General features: G+C 39.5%; 1 protein-coding gene across 4 annotated transcripts in view; it reads right to left on the reverse strand.

Annotated features, from left to right (window-relative positions):
* LOC149315760 (lethal(3)malignant brain tumor-like protein 1) overlaps positions 1–16892 on the reverse strand; it is a 53602-nt gene extending 36710 nt beyond the window's left edge. For all 4 annotated transcript variants that reach the window (XM_089514022.1, XM_089514021.1, XM_089514020.1 and 1 more), the window contains exon 1: positions 16880–16892. The gene's annotated coding sequence lies outside the window, so the exon portion shown is untranslated. The remainder of the gene's footprint in view (positions 1–16879) is intronic.
* Between the last annotated feature and the right edge of the window lie 5306 nt (positions 16893–22198).

Here is a 22198-nt window from a genome sequence, read left to right on the forward strand (position 1 = left end):
TCCCAGACAGCTACTCTGACACCATCCTATCTTTTTGCAAGCAGGTAGAAGCCTTTTTCTTCCAGCACTGTCTTTGAAAATTGATTTTCCAGGGGAAACCATAATAGAATCTCCATTTCTGGACCATTTTCAAAAACAGCCCCATTTACAAGATGTTAAAATAATAGAAATTAGAGGTTACCAGAGCATGAGCCAAAGTTGCAAGATAACTGCAGTATGAGTAAGACCCCCAGATGGCACATCAACCCAAGCTGGCAAAAGATGCTCCAAGCCATTTGTACCCACTTGTGCCTTCAGCAGCAAGAATGGATGATGGGAGCACCCTAAACTACAAAGCTCATCTTTAAAAAGTAGGGATGGGCCACAAGTGTTCTTCAAACCACATGAGGCCCCCAGTTCATTATTCAAGCTTTCTTCCAGCATTCATTGCAACTGGGGATGATGGTAATGATGATTTGTATTTGGGACAGGAAAAAAGGAGAATTGTGCTGCCAAAAGACTCAAGGGAGTGTGAGTCTCCTGTAAAGCAAGTGTTGCTGTTTTCTTTGCCTAAATACTGTTGCTAGTCCTGACATGAGTAGATCCATTTTATCAATGGGATTTACCAAGATGTTGTTGTGTGCTTTCATATCATTTCCAACTTATGATGACTCAGAGGCAAACCTATCATGCAGTTTTCTTGGCAAGATTTGTTCAGAAGAGGTTTGACATTGCCTTCCCCTGAGGCTGAGAGCATGTAACTTGCCCAAGGTCACCCTGTGGGTTTTATGGCCAAAATGGGAATTGAACCCTGCTCTCTAGAGTCACAGTCCAGCACTCAAACCACTTCATCAGTATTTAATTCAATGAGTCCACTCTAGTTCAGACTAACCAATAGGATACCCTTGACTAGAAAGTATTTTTTTTAAAAAAGCTGAAACTCAAGTGAACCTCTGGTCACTTTCATACCCTCCAAGTTCCACAGATCAGCTAGGATGGCCATGCTTAACCATTTCATTTCCAAATGTTTTCAGTGAATCTTAAGATGATCTGTACCTTTGCTCTCAGCCATTCTGTTGCTTGCTTTGGTTGCTATATGTTATCCATCACTGCAACTGTCGCTAAGGATTGCAGCTATAATCTTCTCCCCACCAGTGGTAACCATGCCTCCACTCACTCCCAAATCACAAAAGGCAAATAGGAAGAGGGGAAATGTGTATAAATAAAATAAATAAAATAAATAAATTTTATTTATACCCCGCCCTTCCATGGAAATGATCAGGGTGGCTTACAAAATTTATAAAAACATTACAATACAGGATTAAAAATTCAGTATAACAATTAAAACCATTACTACAAAAAACAAAAAACAGGAACAGGAAACAGTAAAATAGGAAAATACATATATCAGGGGCAGAAGAAAAATGCAAAAAGTTCCATCGGTCCAGGGTCAGAAGGGAAAAAAAGGAGGCAGGAAGAATAGACAAACAAATTAAGGTGGGAAGGCCAGCCGGAATAGATATGTTTTCAGCTGTTTTTTAAAAACAGCTAATGAGGCGGCGGAGCGAAGCTCTGCAGGGAGCTTATTCCAAAGTAAAGGGGCAGCAGTAGTAAAAGCCCTCTGTGAGGTCCGGGTAAGGTTAGACCTAGGGACCTCCAACAATTTAGTCCCGGATGTTCTGAGTGTGCGGGGTGGATTATATGGGGAGAGGCCTCCAAGTACCCTGGGCCCAAGCCATTTAGGGCTTTATAGGTCAAAACCAACACCTTGTATTGAGCTCGGAAGCGAATAGGCAGCCAGTGAAGGTATGACACTTCCAGCACCAATCCTGTTTCACTCCCCCAGGCTTCTTATTTCTCACCGGCTAGGCCTTCTCTACCAGACCTAAATAACCTAAAGGCACCAGGTCCCATCTGATCTTGGAACCTAAGCAGTGTCAACCCTGCTTAGTATTTGGACTAAGTACTAATATATACCCAGTGCTGTAAAGCCATATTTTAAAGAAAGGCAAAAACAAACCACCTCTGACTATTCCTTGCCTAAGAAAACCCTATGAAATGTATGGATTAAGGTTAACCTACATCAACAGGCAACTTGAAGGCACATACATACAAGTCTTCTTTGCAAATGCAAAGGTACAGCTGCTTACAGATTACCCAGCAAAGGCAATGAAAAGTGTGGTGCAGGGAAAAAAAGAAGACCTAGAAAGCAAAGCAGCTGTGAGGGTGAGGAGATGGGAATGGCCATCACTTGTACTTGCAATGTGGTACAGCAAGCTCTCTTGCTGCTCACACACACTTCCCATCCTCCATCTTCCCCACCTCCAAACCAAATGAAGAAGCAAGGATGCTTGTGTCTTGACTGACCGGGACTTCAGTCCCAGGCTGTTTGAAAAGAGAAGCGGATAACTGAGAAAATCGCCTATGTCACATAACAGGCAATTTTCTCAATCAACCATTTCTCTTCTCACACAGCCTTCTCCGAGGAACAATTCAGGAAGCTGCTGACTCTACACCAGAGAGCCAGCTGTTGTGAAAGTGATTCTTTCTTCAACTTTGGAGGTGGCATTGGCAGTACTCAGTCTGTCCCAGTTTTCATATGTGAAATGTTGGAGGGTATGCACCTGCATTTTAAAATCTTTTGCGAAGTGTGTGCCCCCCCCTCCCCGTCCCATCCACAAATTGACTCCTACCAGCTGTCTGGCCACATGGCACAATCCATTGGAAAGTTCTCCTGCTGTCATGTGTAGCATCCACTCAGTACAATGGAGCCTATGTGAATCCTTTACAAGCAGATTATAACCACTGTCAGTGGTCCACTGTCAGTGATAAATGGTAAGTGTTAGAATCCACCACTTGCAATTTAGCAAAAAGTCAGTATTCTAGTCTTGAAGGAAAGACACAGACTCTGTTAGACTACAATGAGAGATGTTTCAAGAATACCAAAAGAATGACATGATAAAAGTAAATTTCAAATCATGTTAATCAGGAAACAATTCCTTGATCACTATGACCACAACTTATCCTAAGCCAGAGATGGTTGTTTTTCAGATGTTGTTGGTTTGGCTGCAACTCCAACTAGCCAACACAGCAAGTGGTGAGGAATGATGGCAGCTGTACTCCAAACAATCATTGGATGGGACACATTCTGCATTTTTGTCCTAAACATTCCTGCAATGTTACCTGTGGCCCATTCATGCTACACAAACATAGTGTTATGATTCTACTTTAATTTTCATGGCAACATCTTAAGGAATCCTGGTGCTTGTAGTTGGGTGAGACACTGAAATTCTTTGAGAATTCTAAATATCCATCCTTAAATTCCAAATTCCAGGATTCCATGAGATGTTGCTTTAGCAGTTGGAGTGAAGTATAGTTGGCCCTCCACATTTGCGGCTTTTATGTTTGAAGATTTCATTATTCATGGATTTGATTAATATTTTCTCTCTAGGAATTTTGAGGTCTTCCAGCACAACTCTGTGGTCAACATCCACCAGACGTTATGCTGGAGGACCTAGAGTTTCCAAGAGAGAACACTTCTCTAGACATTTGTACATCCTCCAGTGGTTCTGTGGTCGATGTCTGGTAGACATTGACCATAGAGTTGTGCTAGAGGACTTTGAAATTATATACAGAGGTTCTCCCAGGTAAAACAACCTTCCACAGGAGGCTAGGCTGGCCCCCTCCTTGCTGGCCTTTCTCTGGCAAGCAAAAACATTTTTATTCAAGCAAGCTTTTTTAAATCATGTAAGCCTGGTTTTATTTGGAGGGGAGGGGGCCGATTTAGATTATGATGTTAACTTTTGTATGTTTTAAATTTTAACCTTCTGGTGTTTTAATTAAGTTATTATAATGGTTTCTAACCTTGTTGTTTTAATGTGTTTTATATTGTGGTTGGGTCCCTTTTTGGGATAGAAATAAAATAAATAAAATAAATCCTATGTTTTTATTTACAGTTTTCCCACTTTCATGGGGGTCCTGTGCCCCTAACCCCAGTGAATTTGGAGGGACCACTGTAGAGTACTATAACCAGGTAGAATGACTGTGTACCTTGGTAACATGTGTGGAGCCAGGTTTCTCAACCAGGGTTCCCCGGAAACTTTGGGTTCTGCAAGAAGTCACTGGGTTTTCGAAGAGAGATAGTGATTGGGGGGGATCCTTTTTTGAACAGTAGATATTATTTTTATGCAGATGTTCCCTGAGACCTTAACATTATTTCAAAGGTAAAATAGTAGAGAAAGACTGATTTACACATCTCTGTCAGCTTATAGATAGTGAATTGCTAAGGCAGGAATTTGCAATACTCACCATTCAATTCATGATTTTGCATTGATGATGATGATGATGATGATGATGATGATGATGATGATGATGATGATTTGTTATTATCTTTATTTATACTCCACCTTTTCCTCAAAACTATAAATCAAGGTGGCTTACAAATTAAAATAAATTGTATGGGAGTGGGAAGATAATTCTGCATTCATAGAGGCCCAGATTTCATTTTTAAAAATCATTCTAAGGAGGAAAAAAAGTAGAAACTTCCAGGAGGGATAGGGACAGTTGTGGGAGGGAGCTGAATAGAGATGAATCGTCAGGGAGTAGACCTTTCAGTTTTGTGCCCTTTTGTTATGATTAACAGAAACAGAATAAAAATTACATCACATGCAACTTCATTCAACTTTATTCAGTTTGTACCATTTTAGCAGTATTAGAATCCTGACTTTTTCCACACTGGATTTTGGCTATCCCCATGCAGATTTATTTCTTTTTGATTTTTAGAACACAGTATAAATATAGATGTACCAATATAACCTCCTAATTCAGAAACATTAGGAGGAACTTCCAGACAGTAAGGGCTGTCCGACAGTGAAACAAACTTCCTCGGCATGTAGTGGAGTCTCCTTCCCTGGAGGTCTTTAAACAGAGACTGGATGGCCATCTGTCAGGGATGCTTTGATTGAGAGTTCTTGCATGGCAGGGGGATGGACTGGATGGCCCTTGTGGTCTCTTCCAACTCTATTATTCTATGATTCTATAACACTCCAAAGAACAGGATGAGACTTCAAAATACCATAAATAAATAAATAAATAAATAAATAAATAAAATTACCTTAATAGATTACAAAGCTAAGCCAATCCTAACAAAATGAATTTCAATAGGGTGAAATGTAAGGTACTATACTTAGGAGAGAAAATGAAATGCACAGATAGAGTATGGATGACATACTATAGTATGTCATCCATACTATAGTACATGTGAAAGGGATCTAGGAGTCTTAATAGATCACAAGCTGAACATGACCCAACAGTGTGATGCGGCAACTAAAAAGCCAATGTAATTCTAGGTTGAATCAATAGAAGAATAGTGTCTAGACTGGAGGAAGTAATAGTACCACTCTATTCTGCCTTGGTCAGACCTAACCTGGAATATTTTACCTAGTTTTGGGCACCACAGTTCATGAAGGCTATTGACAAGCTGGAATGTATATAGAGGAGGGCAACCAAAATGGTAAAAGGTCTGGAAATCATGCCCTATAAGGAGTGGCTTACGAAGCTGGGTATGTTTAGCATGAAGAAGGGAAGCTTACGAGGGGACATATTAGCCACGTTTAAATATTCAAAAGGATGTCATACTGAGGATGGAGCAAACTTATTTTCTGCTGCTCCAGAGAACAGGGCACGGAACAATGGATATGTACAACTGGAAAAGAGGTTCCACCTAAACATAAGGAAGAATTTTCTGACTGTATGAGCTGTTTGAGTGTGGTGGAGTCTCCTTTTTCGGAGGTTTTCAGAGGCTGGATGGCCATCTTCCAATTCTGTTATTCTAGGTCTGCAGAGATGAAACTGGCTGATTTCAATTATCTGATGTTTTAGTTAAGAAAATGTAGTAGACTCTCAGTAGTGCCCTGTCTACAAATCTGAGACATAGCATTAATGCTCCGGCTAACATATTTTCAATGCCAACCACATACTGGGCAGTGTACGGAGCACAGGAATAACTCAGTGCCTTTCCAGAGGCAATAGAACACCTGAAAAGCCACAAGAGAGCACTATACAAATTTCTGTGGTAAAATCATTCAGCTACAGAAACCACTGAAGAAATTTCTTTCCAGTTAGGTTATTAAAACTGCTGTTTCAGTATAAACATGCTCACACTGTTCTGAAAACCCATCTGTTAGCAGCATCCAGAGCATCAGTTCTCAAAACTTGTTTATTAACTGAAAATCTTTTAGTTAAGCAAGCCATGTACCAGTACTAATACTTATTTTTAATGGTCAATGGAACATTTCAAAAATTTAGATTGGAGCTTCAGTGAACTTTAAAAGTTACCTATGCAAATTTAAAACCAGTCTTTGGTTTTTATATCTCTTCAGAGTTGGCTAATTCAAACTATAGTTTAAACTTTGGTTTAAATGAATTAACTTTAAAAAAAACACTCCTGTCTTTTTAAAATTGATTATTTAGGTTTTTTTTTAAAGTCTGGCTATTATTACTATTTTCCAACCCTCTTACTGGAACAACAGTATTGTTTGAATTTAACAGTATTTGAAGTTAAACACTTTAACAGTTTATTTGCAGTTGTTCATTGATAGACCAGTATCCAATGACAATTGCTTTTTAACCACTTTATTTTATAGTGTGAGAAATGCCATTCAGAAAGAAATCCTTCAATTAACATATGTTCAACCAAAACAACTTGCTTTTAAAGAGCACTTTGAAAAGAACAAATATTATTTAAGTTAGTAGCCATAACATCTAAACTACATTTTGCTACTCAATTTTCTGATTTAGTTCTATATTGATGGAGTCCTACACATTAATGCAAAAAACAAACAAACAAAAAACTGGTTTAAACAACAAAATGGTTTTTCTTGTTGTTTCTTTTCCAACCTTGAATCTCTTTGAGTTCTGTGATATAGACTGCATCCCCATCTCAGCAGTAATCCAGTTTGACACCACTTAACTTCCATGGTTCGATGCTAGGGAATTCTAGGAAGTCCAAGGAATTTGCCTTCTGTGTCAGATTGCTTTGGTGCCCCACCAAACTATGGATCCCAGAATTGCATAGATTTGAACCATGGCAGTTAAAGTGATGTCAAACTGGATTATTTCTTCAGTACGGATGTAGCTGTAGTTACCTCATCAGAAATGTGTTCCAAGCTGAGTACCTTAGAGGGAAACTATGAACAAAAATACATACTTTAGGGAATATGCCAAATAAAAAGGCAGAGCCTAGAAAACTGCATTTTAAAAAGGGATGGATTACCATTACTCCAAATGGTGTTTTATAAAGTAACACAGTGTCACTACACAGCACAGTGCATAGGAAGCAACTTATTGCCGTACTTGTTGGTTTTTGTAATTTTTCAAGGAAAAAGCCCTTAGAATTCATAAACAAGTTTTCATAAACAAAAAAACATGGAGCATTCCTATAAAAATGCTAGTTATTAAAAGATAACTAGAAAATGTTGCTCATTGTATAAATAAAGTGCCGCTGCTCCCACTCCTTATGTTACTACTGAAATGTGTCTTTGTTCCACCCTTCTGGCAAAAGGTATGCTATATGTCTTCCAGAGCTAAAAAAAAAGTAATATATTAGGAGAACATGTTAACAAAAATGTATATCTGTTATTTAACTCATTTTTTAAAATAGAAGAAAAATGTTACAAAAAGTAAGCAATAAATCTACAGAATACAGCTGGGAAAGCAATTTTGTTTTTAGTTATTTAATTAAATTGTATACATATGAATATAGCCAGCACTTTTGGAAAAGGAAATGACAAATGGGATATGGAAGAAATATTGTTTAGATATATGTGGTAAAATCTGTTAAAGTTTGAGTGAAGTAGAAGAAAGAAATTGTATATATTATTTTTAAATGTCTTTTTAAATGTTTCATCTGTGACATTTTGTGAGTGTGTGTGCGTGTGCATGTGCATTCATGTCTTTTTTGTCTATTTTGTTAATAAAAATTAATTTTAAAAAGACTTATAAATTAATGCTGAAGTGAGATAGAATGAGCTTGTGATTGGAATACACACACACACACACACACACAACCGCCACAATGTCACAAGTGAAACAGAAAAATTCTCCATACCTAGAAATAGCTGATCAGTTCCCCCAACTGAGGAAGACAATTAAAAAACAAACATTTTGATTGTTTCATTGGTGCTGCAATTGTAATTGTGTATAATGATGCCAGTCCTATTACTGTAGCATCATACATCATTCTTGTCCCCACAATGTCAGTTTTTTAAAAAACTACAACGGAAAATACATATATTTTGTTGTGTGAGTGGCTTCAGAGAACACATTTAAAGAGTGGGAATAGTAAGACGATTAGGAGGGTTTAGGACTATATTGTATAGAAAAGGCTATTGTGTAGCTAGTGTAGGACCTTTTTAAGACATATGTACATGTTGCCATGTTTAGATGGTACTTTGAGGACAATGACAAAAATGGTACCTAACTGTAACAACAAAATAAAACCCGTTAAATGGACACATAATGACACCGAATTGCATGAGGATGAGGATGAACATGATGTACTGCTCATTTCCAATGATGTCACAGGCACTATCCGATAGATGCCAACTACACTCAAGCAACCAGATACTACACAGCACAGGATACAGTACTTGCATTTTACCAGGAACAAAAATAATAGCATGAAATCAGAGGGTACTACCAGGCAAAGAGCTGTTAGCTCTACCACTCAAACCTCTTACTGGAAGCTTGTTCGTTTTGCATGGTAAGAGAGTGGATGGTAGGAATGGTGAGAAAACATGGTGTTAAAATAGAAAATGTAATCTACACCAGAAGTTGGAATAACACCACTTGCAAGCCACATGAGGCACCTCAAATCAATTTTTGTGTCTCTGGAAACCCTGCTCCATCACCCACCCTCCTTTAAAAAATAAAATAAAATGGAGAATGTAATTTTCAGAAGTTGCAAGAGAGCATGAGTCTCTTCTAAAACAAGGCTGCTGTTCTCCATTTTTCAAAATCATAAATGATCTTCTGATTAGTTCAGTTCAGGTTTTGCCAGAAGGAGCTAATATGGCCTGCATCATGTTTGGAGTGATGGCAACCCTTGTTCCTCCAAACTTTGTCTCTCCAAAGTTGTCCACCCTTGGTTTACACTTCATAAAACTCCATGAATGTGGCAGAATAATTTCTTATCTAAACTCCTCAAGTGGACTAACAGCCTTAACTAGAGAGGTTTGTGAGAACTCTTGCCTGAGAGCTGAGCCTTGATGGATCTGGAATAAAGGCTGAGATTGAGTGGGTTAACCTGTCTCTCCAAGAAACTGCCCTGAAAGAAAGAAAAATGGCAAACTGACCAAGACTCCAATTATTACTCATGACCCTCATTAACGGTTACTGAAGTAAATCCTCCTGAGTTTAGTTCCTGCGGAAATGTACATGAAATTAAAACCATGTAGTGCAATCCTATATAGAGTTAAACCTGACTAACCCAAGGAAATCAAAGGGATTAAGCATCCTTAACTGTGCAATGAACTGCAGATTTAAACTACACAGGTATGCACAACTACCTTAAGGTAAGCATCAATTAGCTCAGTGGGATTTTCTTCTGAATAAACATGCATGGAACGTAACTCTTCTGAAGAGCAAACTGTTCCCTTCGAGTATGTTTCCCTTTTACTTATGAGCCTCACTTTCATGGAGCTAATCCTATTCTACTTCCTTTTTCAAATCAGTTGCTTAAACAGCTCTGACAAAGAACTTCTTTTTATCCATGGGAATTTTTCTAAACTACTGTTCCTCAAATGAGATGGAAGCAAGAGAGCTTTAAGTCATCATTTAATAGTTTGGAGTGATACAACGAACTTCCCATGAAGTAATGATATTCACAAAATACATGAGAAGACACACAATTTGGGGGGGGGTATTTTTTTGGTGTTAAGTTGGGTTTCTGATGCTCTTTTTAAAAAAAATCCTTTTGAGGTTGTTGTTTTTTTTTGTCACCACTCAAGGGATAAACTAAGAAGTCTTATCTACAATGAGAGAGCAAAGCAACTGTGAAGTGTCACATAAAACTTGAAATGCATTGGGCTTAACAAATTATGCTAAGTTCAAAGGTGAAGGGACTTCTCCCTCTGTCTTCTTCCAGTTCTTACTCTGAACTGCAACTGAAAATCTAATCCTAAACTTGCCTTACTTAGAAATAAACACCACTGAAAACATTAAAAACATTTTTCTTGCTTTACTAGACGAGATACTAAGATTTATTCCTTTTCAGATTGTTCATGTTTGACAAAGACTTAGACTGCTGTGGTTTAGGAGAAGGGGACTATGAATGCTACTGTTGTAGTGTGTTTTAAGGATTCAGCTTTTCTATGCATATTAAAGATTATATAATTTTCAAATCTAGCGAATTAAGGTCTAAATCCAATTAGTAGTCCTGACTGGCACAGTTTAACTGATTTTACTGAAAATAGGAAAATCAGCACTCACATAAATGCCCCCGGAGGAACAAATGGCTTCAAAACCAGATAGAGACCCTTTAGGCCAAGAGTAGGGAACAGCCTGGGCACTTTGCTGAATCAACTTTTTCTTCCATGGGAGATAACACTCCAGCCTAGACACAATTCTTTTTTGCACAAGCATCTGCCACCTGATTGTTTACAAGCTTCGCACAGTATTCACACACTGAACATCCATGATTTCATTGGTATTACATTTCAGTACGCCACAGTCATGAACTATTCAGAAGATAACAGAGGAAAGGAACAGAAAAGGACAACAGAAAAGTGCAACTGATCACTTACAGTAAATAAACTAATAATAATAAAAAATAACAACAACAACAACAACAACCTAGAATAATTAAAGAAAAATGTTTGTAGGCACAATGTGTAGCATAATAGTTATCCTGCTGAAATCTGTGGCTCAGGTGTTTTTTTTTAAGTACACATGCTTTTTAAGGTTTGAGGTGTAAATCTCCAAATTCTGGAGCAGGAATCACAGTGTTTTTTAGACTGGCAAAGCCTTCTAGTAAAAGTAATGACCATTGGTTTTAATGAGACTTGTACCAGATAATTTTCAAGTCAGATGTGTTCTCAGTTTTGCTGGAATCCCATATATAAACACTTGCAGCCATTTTAAGAGTGTATGAAGCAGGGCTTGGCATGCACAGCTGGGGTACAGGATAGAATCTTCTCCAATTTACATGCATTTAAACCTATTATGTACTCAGCTTGTATAGTCAAAACGTTATCCCACAGGATATACTGAATATCATATCTATAGGTTGTGTGGGGCCCTGCACACAATATTGGTTTCTCCATCCCCCTCCCCTCCAAGAACACATTCAACAATTTTACCTGCATCTGTTGTGTGAAAAGAGTTTTTGTGTTTGGCAAGGTTCCACTGAAGGAAGAACCTGATACAGTGTCAATGTGATGCAGCTGATACTGTGTCACATTGGCATCTGAAGCCACACCCTCACGGACAGGTTTCAAATATACAACTCAGTACCCAATCATTAATGTTATTTGTTATGCATAATTGATAAAATGTTTAAAACAGTGCTATGGTGGTTAGTAATACTGAAACACATGAGACTCAATGCTACATTGTGGCTGGGGGAAAATGGAAATTCACAATGTCTGAAATGAATAGCAGCACTCACTAACAAGGTGGTGAGACTTTAGTTATTATTATTATTATTATTATTATTATTATTATTAACCTTTATTTATAAAGCACTGTAAATGTACACTGCGCTGTACATACAATCTTTTTAATTAGACGGTTCCCTACCCTCAAGCTTACAATCTAAAAAGACATGACATAAAAGGAGAAGGGAAAGGTGGTGGGGCTAGTAGGATAATACATAAAAATACATAGCTATACAGGAAATGGTTCAATAAAACAGGCACCAAAAGAACATCAAATAGCAAGCAACAATTATGCAATGCCTGGGAACGCTTCTCTGAACAGGATGGTCTTCAACTCTGTTTTGAAGCTGGTTAAAGAAGTGATGGCCCTCGCTCGCAGGGGAAGAAGGTTCCAGGAGTGAGGGGCAGCGAGTGAAAAGGGGCAAATCCGAGATGGGGCAGAGGAAATCCTGGGTTGAGAGAGCCGACCTTGACTACCAGAATGGAGGGCCCTGGTGGGAAGGTGAAGAGAAAAAAGGTCTGATAAGTAAGGGGGGGCCAGCCCATGGAGGGCTTTAAACATCAACAGCAGGAGCTTATACTGAATATGGAAAGGGAGGGGGAGCCAGTGAAGGGATGCCAACACAGGAGAGATGTGGTCACAGCGGTGGGTGGAAGTGATAATGCGTGCAGCTGAATGCTGGACAGAGATTAAAGGACGGAGGTGAGAAAGAGGAAGCCCAGCCAGGAGGACGTTACAGTAATCAAGTCGTGAGACCACTAGGGCATGGACCAGGATCTTGGCAGTAGAGGTGGAGAGATAAGGTCAGATTTTAGCAATATTGTACAAAAAGAATCTACAAGCCTAGTTGGAAGAAGGATGCCTTTAACCCACTTTCTCTGCCTGTTAAATTTTTTTTTAAAAAAAATTAATTCCCATATTTTCTGTAAGAAATAAAACTTGCACTTTCATCTCTTGTTAAAGTGGATTCTAAGGGACACCAAAGTTCCCCTCTCAACATCAAATCTTGACTCCCAGACCCCTCATTCCTACCCATTCTGCTTAATTTTGGAAATAATGGATACTCCTGAGCTACATTCATTCTGTAAATCACATCTCCTGATTTTGAAAACTCAAGCAATGCCCAAATTTTGGTCCTCCAGGCACCTTGGACTTCAACTCCCAGAAGTCTTAGCCCGCTTCACTAACAGTCAGGGATTCAGCTGAAGTCCAAAACATCTGGAGGACCAAAGTTTGGAAAACACTGCTCTAGGGAATCTCATAGATCTTGTGAAAACTGATTATTTAAACTGTACAGTACAAACAGAGATACGTACACATGCCCTTTAAAAATTATTATTGTTATTATTATTCCACTCTTCTTCTGAGAAGCAGAAAGAGACTGCATAGTGGTTTCAACTAGGAATCTAGGAACTGTTGTCCAAAACATTAACTCTCCCAAGCTTTACCCATACCAGAATGTAACTAAGGGGGGATACAGACAGGCAGAAAGGGGCGGCCAGACACTGCCTCTCTCTCCCCCAGATGGAGGCGGCACCAACCAAATGGCGCAGCCTCTGCAAGGCATAAAAGGAACCCACTCCCGGTGGGTTATTTTTGTGCCGCTGGCAAGGTGCCACCCTCACGTGCACTGATGGTGTACGCATGGTGCAGCACTATTTGAACACTGTGCCATGCATATGGCATCATGGCGGCCCCTGTGTGGATGGGAGCGAGCCATAATGGCACCCAGACAGTGTGGTAGGGCTTGGGAGTGTGCAGACGCTCCTCTCTCCCAAGCCCTAAAATTGGCCTCAGGCCAGCGCTTTGCGCCAGTCTGTACCAAGTCATTGTTTAGGAACACAGATCCAAAATAAATGCATATTATTCTATTATTAATACATATTGTACTGTATTCCCTATCACCATGTAAGGATGTGAGAGGTAGTCAGGAAGAAAATCCACTCATTTTGAGATGTGGTGCTGGAGAAGAGTGCTGAGGATACCATGAACAGCCAAAAAGAAAAATAAATGGGTCCTTGAACAGATCAAGCCTGAACTCTCTTTGGAAGCCTGGATGATCAAACTGAGACTGTTGTACAAGCCACCAAGGCAACATCATGAGAAGGTATGATTTATTAGAAAAGACAATGATGCTGGGAAAGGTAAAGAGTAGCAGAAAGAGAGGAAGACCACATTCCAGATCGGTAAACCAGATCAAAGAGGTCACAGGGTTAAGCCTGCAGGACTTGAACAGAACAGCTGAGGACAGGGGATCTTGGAGATGTCTCATCCACAGGGTCACCATGAGTCAAGGTTGACTCAGGGCAGTTACCAACCATAACAAATACTGTACTATTTTATTTATTCATCCTTCATTAGCCTCCTTTTTCCTGCTGTTCCCCTGGGTCAAAGTTTATACGGAAAACACTGGGAACTGTCCTCTTGTGTGCTATAAAATACTAAGCATATAGCTGTTGTGATATAAAAGGGAGAAAAAGGGGTAGGAGAGATGAATAGGATATAGTATAAAAATTAGAACTGGGATGCATTTCTTGAGTTCGAGTTAAAAGTATAATTCAGGTTGAAATGATTGAAAACGACAAGTATAATAAATAACTACCAATTTATTTATTAATACATTGAAAATTCTTTTAATCGTAATATATTTAATTCTTTTTTAAGGGGGGGATTGTAATTTTATGTATAATATTGTATATGGATATTTTAGTTGGTAGCTGCTTTTATTGTCTTGCTACAGAAAAGCAGGATAGAAATAAACATTTTATTTATTATTTATTGTTTTAGTTTAAAAATAATGAAAACTGTAATAACTGATAAGCTTTGCTGTCTCCAGGTGCTAACAATCTAAGCCACAAAAAATGATGGCCCCCAGAAATCCAACCTCAGGAATATTGGAAAAGTCATGAGGAAATAATGCATGCTTACATATAGCATAAGCAAGCAACAACTTTCAACGTCACCATCCACTCATCTGTATAAATATATCAATTAAAAAGGCCTAAGAAATAAATAGAACAACTTTGCCCTTGAAAACAGATTTGACAGCACCTGCCCATTAGTACAGCTTGTCCAAAGGTGCGCTCAGCATTAGAGAAATACTACTAATGTTATAGTCCAGTAAACAGCAACAAAATTACAATCTCGTCCACGATTTCAATTTATACCATTTCCCAAGACTGATGTAGCATGTTGTAGGCTCATAAAATGCCTTTAAATGTCACTGCAATTAAATAGCCTAACCAAGGACTATAGTCTGTCTTGTGATTTATGCCGGTTTTATTACATAATTTAAAACACAATTCCCAGCTATTAAACAATCATCACTGTCATTTCTGTTCGTTAGTTACTTATGCACCGAGGGCATATAAAGAGAGACAGATGAAAAATACCAACCCTATGGGCCAAAGTGGACAATTCTTGTTATTTTTAAATAATGGCCTTTTAAAAAAATGTACTTAAAATCTGGCAGCTCTTTTGTGTTACATAGACTGCGAAGTGTTTGGCAATGCCCAAATTTATTAATCCTCCCCCATTCCATATAACATTCTCATCAAAATGCTGAATTTGAATTAGCTTAGGTAGGGTTGAAAATGAGCTTTCCTTATCTGTTTTTTTAGTTTTCCCCTGTTTCTAGTCTCCTTACCCGCACCTGGTGGCACAGATCTCTCTATTAATAGTAAGTAGGTTCTGATGTTAAGCTTTAGCAATTTGCACATTAACAGCATTTGGCAAGTTTGGGGCTGATCTCTGGAGCAGTAACAAAAAAGAACCTAGCAGTTTGTTCAGCACCAGAAGAGTAAGCAACCCATCCTCCAAAAAGCAGAATTCTCCCCTTGACTTTCACAAACAGCAAGATGATCGCACCTCACACTGTTTCTTTGACATTAATCCAACTTCACCCAAACATGCAACAACTTTTACATGGAATCCTGACTCACATTCCTTGGCAATCCAAATGACATGGGGGCAAACTACTCAAAAGGGTAGTTTAGGCAGTAGAAGGCAGCAGGCAGAAATGTTGCAAGGTTCTATTATTGCAAGAGATGGAGAAAGGAACCAGCATCCATGTTCAGAACAGCATCCTTGTGGAGCAGCTGGACAAAATGGGTCCCTACGCTAGAGAGAATAGGATAGAAGGCAAACACTGTTCTCAAAATTAAGAAACCAGGGACAAAACTTGGCAGAAGACTTTCTCACCGAAGTAAACAGCGCCGTCTCATCCTTTATCATCTCAAGAGGCAGCCTATTGCCACGTTTTGGACATCTCCACCATGAAGCCCCTCTGGCTTGCAGAGAGTGGTTCTTTGCAAAGAGTCATTTTCATGCATCAGAAACAAAAATCTTCCAGAATGAGGTGGAAGGGATGCTCTTTCTTTTTTTAATGTACCCAAATGTACACACACACACACATACACACACACACACTGGCAAAGCTCTGTTTGACAGGCAACTAGTAAATCCCAGCCAAGCCACCAAGGTTGCATCCATCGCACTGCAGAAACAATCCGGTTTGACACCACTGGGACTGCCATGGCTCAATACTATGGAATTCTGGGAATGTCGGTTTGATGGGGCACCACCAAATCTTGCAGCCAAATTTTTACTTTTTTAAGGGGGATTTTAAAAAACACACACACCAAACCAGCCAAAATGGCGGAATTCTGCCTCTTTTTCTTCTCTTGCACAAACAGATCTCCCCTTGATCGAAAGAGAAAGAGCCATGAAAGCACACAAAGGAGAAAGTTGTTTGTTGTCCCCCCCTTTCCCTTTCCCCCTCCCTTGCAAGAGATACATTGTACGCCTCTCTTCTCCCTCTGCCTTTTCTGCACAGCTTCACTCCACAGCAGTTGGGCTTTTCCTCCTTCCAGCCATCCCTCCCTCCCTTCTTCTTTTCCCCCTTCCTTTATGCCTTCAGAGATCCCCCCCCTTTTCTCTCTCTCTCTCTCTCTCTCTCCCTCTCTCAAAACCAGCAAAGGGAAAAGGACGCGTGGTTTCCCTTCTCGGATTTATTTATTTTATTTCAAAGGAAACCACCCACTCACTGCCCCCTTCCTCTCCAAATGCTGGCACTGCCACTTGCAAAGAATAAAATAAAATTACAAATATAGAGAGAGCAATCCCAGGCAACCTTCCAAAGCAAGACATGGCATGCCAAAGGGAAGAAAGGTCTTTGGTGGAGCCTTTCCCCAGCGATGATTTAAAAAAGGTTTTCCCAATGACTTTCTTCTCGCTAATTCCTTACCTACAACCATCAGTCTCTGGTCCCTGGATGCTGAGCCTGCGGGATGCTCTGCGCCTGCGCACTCAGGAGGAGGGTCTCCCCTCCCTGCAGAGAAAAAAAAGCACCCAAATTGTCAAGCCAAGCAAATTGAAGAGCCAGGACGAGGAACCCTTGGTTCTCCACTCTGCAATCCCTATTCTTCTGTCAATATATCAACCAACCATCTCTTTCTCCTTCCTTCGATTGCTTGGCAGCATCTCTCTCTGCTTTCCCTTTTGCTTTTGCACCCATAAACCCTCCCCATCCCCATCTGAACAACAGATGAACTATCAAATGAGATGATCCATTTCTGTGTTGGTGTGTGCCTTCAGGTCCTGGGGTATCCTGGGAGGATTTGATACTATGCAATCTATTATAGGATAAGTATGGGTTTCCCTTCTTGAATGGCACTACAAGATCCTTTTGCATAATACTAATTTTCCAGACGTAACATGACTATATCTTGGAATCCTGACTGTGCATTGTGCATGCATAACCCCCCCCCCAACCAAATGCATAATGCACCCTTGCAAGATGTGCAAATTTTGTAATGTGTAACCCTCATGCACAGGTGGTATGTTTTTCAGCTGGGAGGGAGGGATTGAAAAGGGAGGAACTTGACAAGCAAAGCATATTTAATATACAGGAGAAGGGAGCAGGGGAAGATGAGGAGCTGTCTATTCTCCACGCTGCATTTCCCCTTTCTTATATAAATATATTATTAAACCAACAAGAAACCCATTTTCTCCTTCCCTCCCTCTGCTTTTGCTTCTATAACCCTCAAGCCCCCTCCCCATTTAAACAACAACTGAACCATTATAGGATATATGATACTATGTGTTATTTGTTGTTGTTGTTCCCGACTTATGGCTAAGGCAAAGCTATCATGGAGTTTTCTTGCCATGATTGGTTCAGACAAGGATTATATATTATACTACATATTGTATTAGAAACAGGGATTTCCCTGCTTGAATGTGCATTCATATTTTTTTTCCTGCAATCAAATGCATAATGCGCTCTTGGAAGATGTTTAGATTTATGATGGGTAACCCTCACACACAGGTGGTACATTTTACCTGCGTGGATGTGGAGGGAAAGGGAGGGATTGAAGGGTGCAAGGGAGAAAAGATGAACTAAAAAAACCCCTAGATGACTATTATTATTTTGGAGGGGGTGATTTTTTCTCCTCTACCATGAATTCCCAGTTCCATCCCCTCTGAACAGAAGATGGCCAACCCCACACTGGTGTAGCCTGGTTTATTGAAGAGCTTTACCCTTGGAAAGTGCAAGCCAAACCTTCTTTCTGAGGGGTTATTCGGATGGTAAAATATCCAGGATGAATCTGGGTTGAATCGTTGTTGTTCACATGCATCCCAAATGCACCTGTTTTTTAGGGGGACTGTGAAAAAACCCCACTTAACCCAGGATAATCGATACTGGGTTTTCCCCAAGTGTTTTTTTTTAATTCACATTGTCAGCAGTGTTAATAACCAAGGTGAATAGACCCAGGATTAAATTCTGCATGCCTTGAATGTGTTTTGAATACATTCCCATCATCAACTCCATGTTTATTCAAAAGCTTGCATGTGTGAGCAGAACATGCAGAGATGTGGTTCCATAGTATGAATAACAAATGTGTGAGTGAGGTTATTTGCATCGTTCCACTAAAAAAATGATGTGGTCTCTTAATAACATGCATTTTTATCACATCTCTATCCTACTGGCCAAAATTCTGCCATATGGGTTTTACAGATTTGGCCACTCATTACATGTCTGCATCCACACTGCAGAAATTATCTGGCCTGACACCACTTTAACTGCTATGGCTCAGTGCTATGGAATTCTGGGAACTGTAGCTTTGTCAGACATTTAGCCCCCTCTTTCAGAGAGTTCTGGTGCTGCAACAAAGTACAATTCCCAGAATTCCATAGCACTGAGCCGTGGCAGTTAAAGTGATGTCAAACCAGATTACAGTGGGCCCTTGATATCCACTGGGATTTGGTTCCAGGACCCCCATGGATAACAAAATCCACGAATGCTCAAGTCTCACTATGGGATAGTAAAATTGTGATCTTTATATCAAACAGCAAAACCAAAGTTTCCTTTTTGGAATCTAAATATTTCTGGAATATTTTCAAGCTGTGGATGGTTGAATCCATAAATAAAAAATCCGTAGATATGGAGGGCCAACTGTATTTCTGCAGTGTGGATGCAGGCTAGAAGACTTCTAGAAACCTCTGTGGGATTTATTGGGATGGGTTTTGAACTGCTGAAAAACTAGGATCTGTTATGGTGTAAATAGGAATGAAAGATTCAGTATTTGCAAAGCAACCAGAGTTGTTTTCCTACCATCTTTTGAATGGGTATTGTTTCTCATTTTCAAAATCCAACACCAGCAACAGTTTTCATTGTATAAACCCCAGTTTCACTCCAGGAACAGAAAATTCTGTCTTAAATATGGTCTCTGTCAGAAGGCTCTTAGCGATGTATTCCACGACAAGAAATATTATCTGAACATTCCTCACTTTGCCTGATTTGGGAAAAATCTCTGGGGCTGCATCCACACTGCAGAAATAATCCAGTTTGACACCATTTTAAGTGGCATGGCTCAGTGATATGGAATTCTGAGAATTGTAGTTTATTGTGGCACCAAAGCTATCTGACAGAGAAGGCTAAATGTCTCACGAAACTACAGTTCCCATCATTTTCACTCTGCTAACATCTCTTGCCAGCGTTGTGAGCCCAATAATTCTCCCTACTGTGGCACCTGGAAAGAGTAAGAGATGCAGATGCCTTCACTTGCTGGCATACTTCCTTGCCTACCTCCAAACTGACACACTCAGAAGAGGCATGGTCACAGTGAATTTTGGGATTTGCTAGTCCCTCTGGCCAGTTTTCCATCTTCTGCTGTAGGAGCAAAGAGAAAAAAGCTTGCTTTTTGTGTCATTGCAAGTTGGCCTCTACAACATAGGTGCAGAAATGTTAACCATCCCTTTTCAAATATGATTTTAGGCTCTTGCACCATTAAAACCCTAAATGCTGGATTTTGGACACCTTTGAATTTTGCAACCAAATTTTTGGCTGAAAGAGTGTATCAAATGTTTTTGCAGGTTTTGAAAAACTGCAGAATAAGGTGGAAGTGAGTTGTAATGGGCATTTAATTTAAAGTCTAAAAAATGATGTCTTAAAGACCCCACACCTTGGAAGCTAAGCAGGACCAGCTGTGGTTAATACTTAGATGGGAAACTGCCAACAAATATCAGGTGCTGTAGCTTGTTTTTTATGAATTAAAAATAGGACCTTATCACAAGGAGGAAATTGGGCAAAATTGGGGGCTTAAACAGTGATTATCCCATGGAAAACATGATGTCACAATTAAGATTTTCACACAGCATCACTATTAAACAGGCAATAAACAGCAACAAATCATTCATGGGGAAATCCCCAAAATGATTTGTTGCTGTTTATTGCCTGTTTAATAGCTAGGTGTGTGAAAATCCTAATTGCTAAATCATGTTTTGCACAGGATAACTGCTGTTTAAATCCCTGATTTCACCCTCATTTTCCCCATGTGATAAGGTCCATAGCTGTGGGCTATATTTCAGAATAATGAGCTGGCAAAACCACCTCTTGAGTATTCTTCGCCTAAGAAAATCTTATTAAATTTACGGGGTCGCTGTAAAGTCAACAACTAACCTGAAGGCACAGATATGCACAAAAACTGCTAAAGTAACATGGACAGAGAAAGTGACACAAGTATCCTTCCCAAAATGAAAAACACAAGTTCAAAATGTTTAGTGTAGTTGTACACTGCATCTGAGAAGAAAGAACAGAAAATCTGGAAGAGGAGTACCAGAGATGGGGATGACTCCTCTGATGGCAAAGAGAAAAGACAGTATAGACCAAAGGGAAAAAAAAAGAAAAAGGTGATGGGTTTCAAACAGTAAAAACGCAGAGATATATAAAACTTGCACAACACCTCCAAGCAAGCCTCTTTCTTTCTTTCTTTCTTTCTTTCTTTCTTTCTTTCTTTCTTTTCTCCTCCTCTGCCTTCTTCCTCTTCTTCTTCTTCTCATCATTACCCTGCCTTTTCCCCAGGAGACTTGCAGCAGTTAAAACATATATAAGTTGTTGCCACACTGCAGAATTAATGCAGTTTGATACCACTTTAACTGTCATGGCTCCATCCTATGGAATCCTGTGATTTGGTTTGTTGTGGCAGCAGACTCTGACAGAGAAGGCTAAATATCTTTTAAAAGTTCTAATCCCAGAATTCTATAGCATTAAGCCATGGCAGTTAAAGCAGTGTCAAACTGCATTAATTCTGCAGTGTAGATACAGCCATAGTTTAAAATTATGTTATATTGAAGAAGGTGTCACTTATGTGACTTGCTTATATATGTACCTTCAGAGAGAGATAAATGCTTTTGGTAAGCAGCTTTATTGCTTTCATACACCAACACTGACTGACCACTGTAAAGATCTGAAACTTGTATCTCTCCACACAGCCATTTGAAAATTTAAGGCAAGCAGTGGTGTATTGAGGTCTTTTAATCCAAGACTCAAGCCAAGTCTCAAATCTCTACATTCAAGTCTCAAGTCCTTGCAAGGTACTTTCAAGTCAAGTCTCAAGTCTGGAAAACACCTTTGGGGGCATTCACACTTATTTTGTTTTGGGTTCATGAATCTCTTCAATTCATTGCAACCCTTGTGTTATTCACATATGCCATCATATTGGTTTAAAATGGAGTTGCCTCCCTTCCTTTCAAGCAAATGATAGAGAATGATCCAAACTGATTCAGAAGCTTCCCACATTGTTTTTGTAGTTTTTCTTTAACAGAAAAAAAGGAGGTGATGCACATTTCTCAGAGGGGAACAGCAAATGTGCTAGGCCATGGGCATGAGGCAGGGTTAGAGGTCTGCTTGGTAGCCTGTCCCTGCTGTACTTCGAAAGATCCTTCTAAAGCTTTTCAAAGGCTTTAGAAGGAGCCTTCTGCCTCAAGCTTGTTGCCTAACACATTTGACGTTCCTCTAAGAAACGCACCCTGTAATCTGGGGCCAGATCTTGCCTGCTGATTAAAGTGAACAATGGCAGAAACTCACTAGCTACAAATATTCACTTGTTGAGTTGAGTTGAATCTGTGTATCATTTATTACCAAGTCACTGTGAGATGGATGGATTTTAATGATTAATATCCCCACAATAGATTTGTAGAAAATGGTTGCACAGTGGATACAAAAAAGTAAGATTTTTGAGTTGAGGCCTTGTAAAGAAAGAGAATGCTGAAAAGGATTTGCAGT

The sequence above is a fragment of the Sceloporus occidentalis genome, unplaced genomic scaffold, assembly GCF_023333645.1.
Source record: "Sceloporus occidentalis isolate IW3139 unplaced genomic scaffold, rSceOcc1.0.p SCAF_3, whole genome shotgun sequence".
Lineage (NCBI taxonomy): Eukaryota > Metazoa > Chordata > Lepidosauria > Squamata > Phrynosomatidae > Sceloporus > Sceloporus occidentalis.